Source organism: Lonchura striata, chromosome 16 (assembly GCF_046129695.1).
Source record: "Lonchura striata isolate bLonStr1 chromosome 16, bLonStr1.mat, whole genome shotgun sequence".
In the NCBI taxonomy this organism is placed as follows: domain Eukaryota; kingdom Metazoa; phylum Chordata; class Aves; order Passeriformes; family Estrildidae; genus Lonchura; species Lonchura striata.
The window spans coordinates 2752530-2763971 of record NC_134618.1 but is presented as its reverse complement, the minus strand read 5'-3'; the positions used below and the strand labels follow the sequence as shown (position 1 = coordinate 2763971).

Genomic DNA, 11442 nt, shown 5'->3' with positions numbered 1-11442 from the left:
CTCCTGCCCTCCCCCCCCCCCCCCCATTTTGGGGAATCTGCGGGCTCCTGCCCCCCTCCCACGGCTCAGGGCCTGATCCAGCCTTCCGGGAGCATCTCCCGGGGCTAAACCCATCCCGCTGCTCCCGGCGGGGCGGGGGGTCCCCCCTCCGCGGGCACCGCACAGTTAAGCAGAAGTTTGCTGGTACGGAAGTTGCACATTGTCTTGAGGCACATTTTCTGTTTTTTCACTTGTGAAATATTTCTGTCAGAACCAGTTAATGTACAAATTAGCAGCGGTGGTCTCTCTTACGTCTTCTGACTCACTAATTTGACAGGGGGTGTTTCGGTGGCGGAGCTCGCTCTTGACAGGCAAACGGGAGGTCAGGGACCCGCAGGGGGAGGAGGCACCGAGCCGCAGCTTCCCGGGGGTCTTCTCCTTCCTAGCCCACCCCACCGCTCCCGTTCTCTCAGCCCTGACTGGAGCAGTTAAATCGAGTTTGGTGGTTTTCCCCCTCAAACAAAATTTTCCTCAAAAAGGCTCTTGGGGTTGGTGGGGGGGTCCAGAGGTGGGGGTTACGCTTTTGGTGTCCTACAGGCAAACCCAAGGGATCCAGCATGAGGAGGGAGCACAGACATGGAAAAGGTTCCCTGCACCACAGCCGCGTCCTTCACCTCTTCCAGCCTGGGAATTCAGCTCTGCGTTTCAGCACACCCCCCACCCCTCAAGAGCCCCCATCCTCCTCCTGTCATTAGAGAGAAACTGGCTGATGTTCCTCTGTGCACATCCCAATCCCTCCAGGCCGGGCTATGGATGAGCCCAGGGGCTGCGCAGCCCCCTTTGACGTCTCCATCTGTATCCCTGGGATGTTGGTCAGAGGGGGCCCAGCGCTGCTGGAGGGGCTGGGGTCGCACCCGGAGCCGCGTTGAGCGCGGTCTGCCCGTGCCGTGCAGGCTGTCCCGGGCCCGCTCCGCGCCCGCGGCTCGGGGCTCCGGGGCCCTGCGCTGGAAACCGGCAGCCTCTGCCCGTGCCACCCTCCTCGGGCACGCAGGCACCGCAGCCGCGTGGCCGGGATGGAGCTGGGCGGAGACGGGCACCTCCTGGAGCAGGGGAAGGAGATCCACCAGCCCCGCTGTCCCCTGCCCCGCTGTCCCCTGCCCCGCTGTCCCCAGTCCCGCTGTCCCCTGCCCCGCTGTCCCCAGCCCCGCTGTCCCCAGCCCCGCTGTCCCCAGCCCCGCTGTCCCCTGCCCCGCTGTCCCAGCTGTGTGGCTGCAGGGGGCTGGAAAGGAGCCTGGGGAGGAGACCCTGGCTGTGGCCAGGGCAGCCCTGTTCTCCTCATGTCCCCTCTTTCTACTGGTGTGTGCTGAGGTCTCCTGCTCATGAAGTTTACTCCTAAAGAAATAAGCTTCCCTGGATGCTGGTGTTGCATCCTGTGACCAGCAGACCCCTGTGATAAGCAGACCCCTGCAAAATCCTCCTTCTTTGGGTCAAGCATGGTGCCTGGGTGACCAGATTTGTTATTTTATCCTGAAGAGTTCTGAGCTGAGGTCTCAAACCAGCGCGACCACAGTCCCCACCTCCCACAAAGCTCAGCTCCGTTTTCAGAGATTCTATACCCAAACAGACCCTCAAGACATTGTCCTGTACCAGTGAGACAGCAGCAAGAGTGAGAAAACTGGTTTTATATCCCACTGCATAGAAACAGTGTCCAGCCTCTTCCAGGAGCCCCTAGGCAGCAGCAGCAGATCTGGAAAGGAACTGGAAACTCCCGCTTCCTCTTCCACAATGAAAAATAGAAGTTTGCTTTCCAGGGAGGAATCCATGCCCAGCTGGCAGAGGAACCAGACTGTAGTAATGCTGGCAAGGATGCCCAGGTAGTTCCTACACAGCCCTGCACCACAACATGGAGGGGATTGTGACCCTTGAAGGAGCTCAGCTCCAGCATCAGACCCTCCTTGTCACAACAAGGCCAAAATCAGCAGGATTCACCCACCCCAACTCCTACTGGCAGCTCCATGGAGATACCCCACTTCTTCCCATACCTGAGAAATCCCCACTGGCCAAGAACTGGCATGGAAACCACCATGCTTCCAAGAGGGACAGCTGCCTGCTGCCTCTACGGCTTCCTGGCTCACTTTTGGCAAGAGGATTTGGACAGAGCATGGACAGGGGGAGAGCTTTGGAGTGAGGCAGCAGCTTTCCCTCTCAGCCAGATCTTGGCCACCTTGGGGCCACCTGAGAGGCCACATCAGCCAGGGTGTCAGTGCATTGGGGACTCCCTGAGAGCAGGATTAGATTGCATAGTAGAGAAAAATTAATCCCTATGGGGGTGGGCAGGCCCTGGCACAGGGTGCCCAGAGAAGCTGTGGCTGCCCCTGGATCCCTGGAAGTGTCCCAGGCCAGGTTGAACGGGATTTGGAGCAGCCTGGGATAGTGGAAGGTGTCCCTGGACATGGCAGGGGTGGAACAGGATGACCTTTGAGGTCCTTTCCAACCCAAGCCATTCCAGGACGCTACAGATGGCTGGCACAGCACACACCGTGGCTCCGGGAGGGCTCTGTACAGGACCTGTGGTGGCTTTTAGGTGCTGCCTGGGGGCTCCAGTGGGGAATAGCCCACCTTCAGGAAAGCCTGGGGAGTCGGGAAAGAAGAGACAGCTCAGAGCTGATGGATAACCCAGGGCTGCTGCAGAGACCTCCCCAAGCCGGGGAGGATGTCCGGGGTGGATGTCCGGCTCTGCGCAGGGTTCCTCAGCACTTCTGCATCCCGAGGTGCCCCAGGCGCATCCATCGCAGCACCCCGGCACAGCCCGCTCCACCGCCGGCCGTGCCGAGCGGGGCCGGGAGCGGGCCGGGAGCGGACCGGGAGCGGACCGGGAGCGGGCCGGGAGCGGGGCCGGGAGAGGGGCCGGGAGCGGGGCCGGGAGAGGGGCCGGGAGCGGACCGGGATCGGGGCCGGGATCGGGGCCGGGAGCGGACCGGGATCGGGGCCGGGGCTCCGCAGGACGCGGCCCCGGCAGCGCAGCGGGCACCGAGCGCCGGCCCCGCCTGCGAGGGAGCGCCGGGCGAGCGGCGGCCGGGGCGGAACGGCTCAGGCGGCACAAATCGACTGTGACAGCCCCAGAAAGGCTGAGCCCGGGGGTGCGGAAAAATACAAGTTCGTTTCCTTTTCCTTACCATATGCTCCCCTTCAGCTGTGGGCGGCACGGTAATTACTGCCATCCACCATGCTGGCCTGGCTTGTCACACAGGCTGCTCCGCGCCCAGGGCTGAACCCGGCGCCGCCTCCCGGCCCCGCGGGCCGGAGACGCCGGGATTTGGCTTCCTCGGCCGCAGGTTTGGTTCTCGCCGGCACCAGGGACATCAGTGTGAAAGCAGCAGAAGTGGGGAGGGAGACGCAGCCCCTCGCCTCTCCCCCTCGCCTCTCAGCTGTGTCACCTTGCTGTTGGCTTTGGTGTTAGTTCCTCTTCTCCAGCAGTGACCCCCAGCTGTGGCGAGGTGAGGACACCTCTGTCCCTCTTCACAGCATGCTGCCGGGGTTGTCCCGTGCTAGATTCCCTGCCTGGGTGCCAGGAGACCTCTGGGGACAGCCACTTCTTGGGCACATTGGAAGACAAGCTGTGCGGGGCACCCCAAATGTCAGGGAGGGGGTAAGGCTGTGAGCAGGATCAGAACGTCACCAGAGGCTCTTCCAAGTCCCTGGAGTGCTGGGGCTCTGTGGGGGCAGCTGGAGCCGTGCAGGAGGAGCACCATGGGCAGAGGGATGTGCTGTCACCCTGGCAGGTGCAGAGCACCCTCCTCCAGGGTGGAGCAGCTGGGGGCTGGCAGGGGGCAGCTCTGGGCTTGGACAGCCCCTGGGATATGAGGTCCATAAAAATGAGATGGAGCTCCCTGTACAAATACCCGTGGCTGTGTCCTCCAGGATTGTGTAGACCAGAAACCTCTAATCATGGCTGGTTCTTGTACCCTCAGAGATGTCTCCATGGGTCAGGGACGGGTTTGTCTTGGTCATCGCCCTCCCTGGGCATGGCTCAAAGTGGATATTCATTTCCCAGTTAATGCCTGGCTGCTTCAGTGTCCTCATTCAGGAAGAGAAGGACAAAGCTGTGGCTGCCCCTGGATCCCTGTAACTGTTCAGGATCAGCTTGGACAGGGCCTGGAGCCACCTGATCAGGTGGAAAATGTCCCTGCCCATGACAGGGAGTGGAACAAGATGAGCTTTGAGATCACTTCCAAACTGTTCCAAGATTTTTTGAGGTGCCTTGGCACACACTCAGCATCTTGCAGGACTTCTTTCTTCCTATGGACAGCGGGACCTGGATGGGGACATGGTGCCACAAATCCGTGTGGTTTTTCCAGACTGCCACGGCAGCCACAGGCTGTGCTTCCACCCCTGCAGCAGCTCCTTCTCTGGCTCCTCTGGTGCCAACAGCATCACAGCCCCACTCCTGAGCCCCATCCATCATGTCTTTGGACAGCATTTGTACTCAAGCACCTGGCCCCAGCCTCAGTTTCCCCATCTCCTCAGATCCCTCTCCCTGGCCAAAGCAGCATCCCAAAGGAGCGGGACAATTGCAGCTGAAACTCTGGGAGATGCGACAGCTGAATAAAACAATCCTTGCCCTGGCAACTTCCCAGGGATCTCCTTGAAGACTGTGCTGGAGAGCAGAATGGATCTGGCCCCTGGCTGACCCTTCCTTCCCCAGCGCCCCTGGGGCTCAGATTTGCCGGGAGTACGCCCGGTAAAGCAAAATGTAGGAGCTGGGAGGTGCCGCGGGCTGGGCACCTCCTGGACAGGTTATGGATCGGTAACTTTCCCACACACCGAGCAGGGCTCTCGCTTCCCTTCCACACTGAAAGCAAAGCTCCAAGCCCCTTCTCCCGCCCTGCCCATCCCTGGGAGGTGCCCGGCCAGCCCTGGCTCTGCCGCCCGCTTGGGTGACTCGCTGACTCTTCCAGCGGTTCTGCGGCGAGGACCTGGCTGGAGCGGGGCTCCGGGGCCGGAGCTGATGCGATGTGACAGCCCCGCGCACCTCCCGAGCGCGGCCGGGGGCTCGGGCCGAGGGGCCGGGGAATCCTGCCGAACCCCAGCGGCCCTGACGTCACTGCAAGGCGGTTTAATATCCCTCGATCGCACGGAAAATCGCATGTTTGGCCCCAGAGCCCTCCTCCCCACGCCCCCCACCAGCCGCCTGTCCTATTTTGAAGGGCTCATTTTCCCGGCGCTAATGAAAGCGACAGCCGTGCAGGGCTGGTATTTGGGGTTATCAGCGAGAATATTAATGGTGCTGCTCGGCGTTAACTCTTTGAGAGGCCGGAGCTGGGCAGCCGCCGCCACTGAGCCCGGCCACAGCAGAGCCTGGACTCCTCAGCACCCGTCCGGGACCGGGGGTGGGATGGAAACCCCACTTCCACGAGGATTTAATTGATTGAATAATTTTTGAGCCCCGGGGAGGGGATTGACCCAGCTGCCTCCTGCTGAGGAGGCTGAGGGAGCCGAGGTGGAGGTGAAGGGATGGTGGTGGGCGCTGTTACCTGGAGCAGCAGTGAGGCTGGGGGCAGGAGGGGAGGATGGGGACACCGAGGGATGTCCCCGGGGGAAAGGCAGGTGCCAGAGGTGACCTGTCATAGCCAGGCTGTGGGCAGGGAGAAGGGATGAACTCACCTTGCACAGAAGACTCTGACAGTCTGAGCGTGTTCGTGTTTGGCTGGAGATGTTCATGGTTGACTGGAACGCAGAGTTCCCCACGAGGGCTTTGCAAACAGCTGTGTGCAGATGTTAAAAAACAAACACATCCCAGAAAACATCCTATAATACTCACGGTACAGAGATGAGCCTTTCAGCAGGGCCTGTTGTGATAGGGTGAAGGGTGGTGGTTTTAAACTGAGAGGGGAGATTTAGGTAGGATATAAATAAGTTTTTTACAATGAGGGTGGCAAGGCCCTGGCACAGGTTGCCCAGAGAAGCTGTGGTTGCCCCATTCCTGGAAGTGTTCAAGGGCAGGTTGGAGGGGGCTTGAAGGAACCTGGTCTAGTAGAAGATGTCTCTGCCCCTTGCAGGGAGGGGTGGAACTGGATGGGCTTTAGAGATCCTTTCCAGCTCAAACCTCAGTGTGGTTTTGTGAGTCACATCCTCACTCCACTGCCATCTCACTTGGTCTCAAGGTAATTCAGGTCACTGCCATGCCAGTGGAGGTTCTGTGGGAAGTCCCCAAGCCACTGCCCCTCAGTGGCACCTCAGGGTGGCTTCCCCTGTGGATCCCATTCAGCATGAGCTCGTTGGAGTGGTGAGGGGTGCTTATGGTGGCACCCCTCAGTCACAGCCTGCAGAGGAATTCATGTGCCCATGGAGGGCATGAATGTTCTTCCTTACACTCCCTAAGGTTCTGCCCTGAGGAATAAAGGATCTCCTTGGGCTGGACCTCAGAAAGAGATTAGCAAAGAACCATAGAATATCCTGAGCTGGGAGGGACCAATTTAGTACAAAGATCACCACTTGACTGTGGTCATGGTGAGAATTGGCACACCAGCCAATGTGTGATACACATTCAGAACCTGACAGTGGGGAGGGGACAGGGCAGTTGTGCTGTGTCCAAAGACTCTGGGCAGCAGCTCCCTTGGAGATCCAGGGCTGCTGAAAACTGGAGAAACACTGCCTGATTTTACCCCAGAATCTACCCAAGCTTTGAGTACAACAGGATTCACTGGCAGGTTTCTTGGAGAAAAACCAGGCAGGATGCTGTGAATGCCACCAGGGCCACAGCAGTGACAGGTCCCACCGAGGAGAGACTGGTGTTTGCCAGGGGGAGAACAATTCGGCCCCAGCCTCCAGTGAGGACACGAGGCCTCACAGCAGCCCCTGCACTCAGGAGCTGCTGGCTCATCCCTGAAGCCCCTCTAATTGGATGCATTTAAAGATGCCTCCTGAGCTGTCTGTGTCTCCAGCAGGACACACATCCCTAAAATGACACCAGCTAATTAAGTCTGTGGAAGCCCAAGGACTCTTCTGTGCCTTGTTTGTTATCCAGGAGCCTGAGGCAACGCTGAGGCCAGTAGGACCCTGACAGGCAGCTGGAGAAACCTCGTAATGACAGGGCCACCAAACCGGTCAGGGAGAAAGAGGCAGGAGAGCACAGAAATCAGCAATGACAATAACAACCAGCCATGCTGGCGGTGCTGAGACACCTCCTGCGCCTTGGAGAGGTGGGATCAATGAACCAGAGAGCTCCTCACCCTCTTCCAGGCACCTCCAGGCCAAACGGGATGGAGGGTGGGGGCAGTGGTGGCACACTGGGGATGGAGTTTGCTGCTTGAAGGTCAAGAGAAAGTCTCTTACCAGACTGTTCTTGTGATTTCTGGGAAAACACAGCAGCACCCCTCTAGTTTGGCTGGAGAACTGTCCAACTGCCCAGCTGCCCAGGGGGATAACCTGGAAACCCCTTCCTGCTGACCTTCAGGATCCAGAAAGCAGGGCAGAAGGTTTAACATGGACAAGTGCAAGGCTAGACCTGGGAGAGCAGGTCTTGGGAGGACATCACCCGAGTGCTTTGCTTTCAGCATCTCCTCCTGCTGCTCTTCACCCTCTGCTCCTGCATTCTGGGGCAAAACCCCTCCTGCAGCATCCTGGAGCCCATTCCCACCTCCCTCACCCTGCACTGTTCATAAAAGATTGGGCCAGGATTCCCAGGGTAGTGAGGGTCCTCATTGCTGGAGGGGTTAAAGAGCCTTTCAAAAAGGTGTGGCACTTGGGGCCAGGGCTGGGTTAATGGTGGTGCTCAATGACCTCAGAGGGCTTTTCCAGCCTAAGTGATTCTGTGATTCTGTGAGCTCTCCTTTCCAGGCTGTGTGTCCACTGCACCGCTCCCTTTTCTCTGACATCACCATGTGGGAGAGGAAAAGAGATGATTCACGAGTCTGCCGTGGCTGCAGCAGCTGAGCAGACACAGGAGTGCAGCACCACACCAGGGCCAATGGCTTGTGGCCAATGGCTCGTGGCTAATGGCTCGTGGGCAAGGGTCTGCTCGTCCCTCTGGACCTGTTCTGGTGCCACGGGAGTTGCTGAGGAGATTCCAGATTTTGTTTCAAACTATTCTCAAACCAAACCAGGGAGAGGTGTCTGGAAAGGGCTTTCAGACTTTCAAACAAGGTTTCCCCAGCAGCGTCTCGTGGTCAAGAGAAGCCCATACAATGCCATGATTTTTATGTTACTCCTCCATCTTTTGAGCTCCTCAGGTCTCCTTTATACAGGAGATGGATGCAATGGTGGGTGAGACAGCGACCTACCTGGATCACAAGAAAGCTTCAGAGCAAGAGCAAAACTAATTTTACCCAATTTCAGATGCCTGGATGGTGCTCACAGTCGCATGGCTTAGCTCTAGGTGGTTCTGAGAGGAGCAGGGAGCTGCACTTGCTGATCTTTATGGGTCCCTCTCCAGCTGGAGATGCTTTACAATTCTGTGTCTGAAAGTGGGAGGAGGTGCAGAGTTCTGGGTGAACCCAGAACTTTCCCTGTCTGTGGTCAGGGCAAGGAGCAGCCCCAAACTTGGTATTGTGTCAAGAAGTGTTTCCAGTGAGGGCTGTTTGTCCCAGTTTCTCTGGTGTGAATGATTATTTGTGCCCACGGCTGGACCTTCAAATTCAGCACTGACCAATAACAGAAATACCCAGATTGCCCCTGAGTGGGGTGACCTTGAAATAAAGGAGGTGAACAAGGACCAAAGAACACCAAGGATCAGAACCAGCAGAGAACTCTTTTGCCATGAAATCCATACATTTGTACTAATTTTTTGAAGCCCCTCAATTCTGGCTGTAATGATGATTTTTTTCCCCAGCAATAAGCACGTGGGAGGAAATGGATGTGCCCAGCTGAGGAGGGGTCAGTGCTGGCTCAGCTCTGCTGTGAGTGCTGCGTTCTCAGAGAGGCCCTGGGGAGCCTGCAGCTCTCCGAGGAGCCACGTTACATCTCACCTTCCTCCTTCCAGTTACTTATGATTCCCTGAACATCCAAAGCCTGCAGTTTACATTATATGACAGAGCAAAAATGTCCTATGGGCAAGGGTCTAGGGAATCACACAAATAGCAATTTACTGATTTCATGCTGCCCGTAGAAATCCTAAAGGCCTGGGGGCCTGGAGATGGGATGTGAAGCTTTTCTCTTTTGGGGCAATTAGTTTCAATCCAACCTTTCTAATGACTGAAGGTTCTTGCTTGCCTGAAGAGACTTCAGAGGCCTGGAGGAAAAGAGTCAGAGCCTCTATGTAGCTCAGGTCTCCAGATCATCAAACCCTCCTCTACACACTGGGCTTGATGGGCCAAGTCAATGAGATTTCACCCTTTAAGATGATGAAAAGATTCCTAATAAAGATGGAGTGGGTAGACAAAGGTGTGGAGAAGCCTCAGCTTTCCACATTTCCATGGAAATTGTGGTCCCGAGTGAGATTGCACAGAAAACTCCTGCCTTGGTTGCAGGGTCTCTACAAATAATTTTTGTCTGGTCTTGGCCAGACAAAACCAGGCTCCACATCCCATTCCACAACCACAGCAGCAGTGATTCACCAGATACAGGAGCAGGTTTCTGCTCTGAGCTGGAGCCCCCAGGGTGCTGAGCTCCCCTGCCCAGAGCCCGGGAGCAGGACCTTGTTGCTCCCCTGGATTTTGCCGAGGAAGGCAAGCAGCAGGTCCCAGCCTGCTGTTTGTTTTGTTCTTAAGGAGGTGGCATTCATGGGATGTCGTTTGGAGTCTATATTTTATCCTCTGGCAGTGATGGATGAATGTTTGCCTGAGTACAGGCATGGTAAGGGCTCCAGGATCCTCAGAGAAGATTTGGAGTGTTTTGGGGGGTTGTCTGACATGGGTGTGACCTGGGAATTTTGGCCAGGGAACTGTTCCCATGTGAAACTGAGAGAAGACCCTTGGGAAAGGCAGTTGGAACCTGAAGACCCTTAAGGTCCCTTCCAACGCAAACTATTCCCTGATTTTGTGAATCTTTTACAGAGAAGATCTGATATGGGACACAAGAACCTTCTTTCCCTTGTCTCAACATGTCCCAGAGCATCTTGCTCCTCAGCACCAGCCTGAGCAGAAAAGCCCATTTTCTGGGGATCATTTCAACGGGCAGTGCCCCAGCACAGGACCTGTCCCGCAGGGAGCAGGAGTGACCACGTCCCTGTGGCAGTCCCTGGACAATCCCTCAGCCCATCACTCCCAGCTCCATGGCTGCACTTGCAGAGTGTTGGCTGCTGCAGGTGTTTTCCCTGTGGCCTTTCCAAGGGCTGGGGGTGCTGCAGGGGCGCTCTGAGCAGCCCAGCTCAGCTCCAGTTGCAGCACAGCAGCCCCAGCCCCGCTCGCAGCTGCAGAGAGCCGCTCCCATCTGTCGCTGTCCCCAGCCGCTGGCTGCCCTCCCCCGCGCTGTCACAGCACCGACACTCAGCTGAGGGCAAGAGGGAGGATCTCACCCACTGAGACGGCATTTTAGCTTCTTTCCCGGCTGGGGTTGCTAGGAGGCTGAGCCGTGCCTTTAGCGAACCTGCCGACCGGCAAGCTCGGCTCCTTGCGGCTGGGAGCGCCTCTTCTCTCGGAGCCCTCGGCCCGGACAAAGCAGGAGGTTTGAATGAGAAGAGGAACGGTCTGTGTGGGCCACCGGGAGAGCCCAGCTGTCCAGAGGAGACCCAGACTCCGGGGTGCTGTGGTTGGCTCCAGGACAGAAGCACCCATCCAGGCCAAGAGTGTGGGATGCTGCCCATCCCACGTCCCGGGGACACAGCCCCTGCTGCCTTTGCCTCGCCTCCTCCTCCTCCTCCAAGCCGCTCTTGTTTTCCCTCCTATCCAACCCCCGCTGCGGGAAACACAAACCCGGGGCAGATCCCCTGCCCTCAGGGACCCTGCCCCAGCCCCACGCGTGACGAGGAGCCACGACCCCCGCCTCCAGCCCTGTGTCCCCCGCGCCGCCGCCGCTCCCCCCGTGCCCGTCAGCGCTGATGGGCCCTGACAGCGCTGCTCTTTTTCTCACGCCCCGCCGGGTGCTGCGAGCGGGGGGACCGGGCCCGGGGGGGTCGCGTTGCACCGAGCAGCTGTTCCCCATCACATCGCGGCGCGCTGCCCGCGCCGATGGGACGCGGCTGCCGCAGCGCCGACGCCTCGCCGGGAGCGGCGGAGCGCGGCGGGGTGGGACCGGCCCGGGTGGGATGGAAACGGTGGGGATCGGTCCGGGTGGGATGGACACGGCAGGGTGGGATCGGTCCGGGTGGGATGGACACGGTGGGGATCGGTCCGGGTGGGATGGACACGGTGGGGACCGGCCCGGGTGGGATGGACACGGCGGGGTGGGATCGGTCCGGGTGGGACGGACACGGTGGGGACCGGCCCGGGTGGGATGGACACACTGGGGTGGGATGGGTCCGGGTGGAATGGACACGGCGGGGATCGGTCCGGGTGGGATGGACACGGCGGGGATCGGTCCGGGTGG

General features: G+C 58.6%; 1 long non-coding RNA gene across 1 annotated transcript; it reads right to left on the bottom strand.

The window, feature by feature from the left end:
- Positions 1 to 1646: 1646 nt before the first annotated feature.
- On the bottom strand, positions 1647 to 2712 carry LOC116184165 (uncharacterized). The gene is made up of 2 exons (XR_004148912.2): positions 2599 to 2712; positions 1647 to 1870 (listed from the first exon to the last, which is right to left on the bottom strand). It is a non-coding gene; the product is annotated as an uncharacterized LOC116184165 (long non-coding RNA).
- Between the last annotated feature and the right edge of the window lie 8730 nt (positions 2713 to 11442).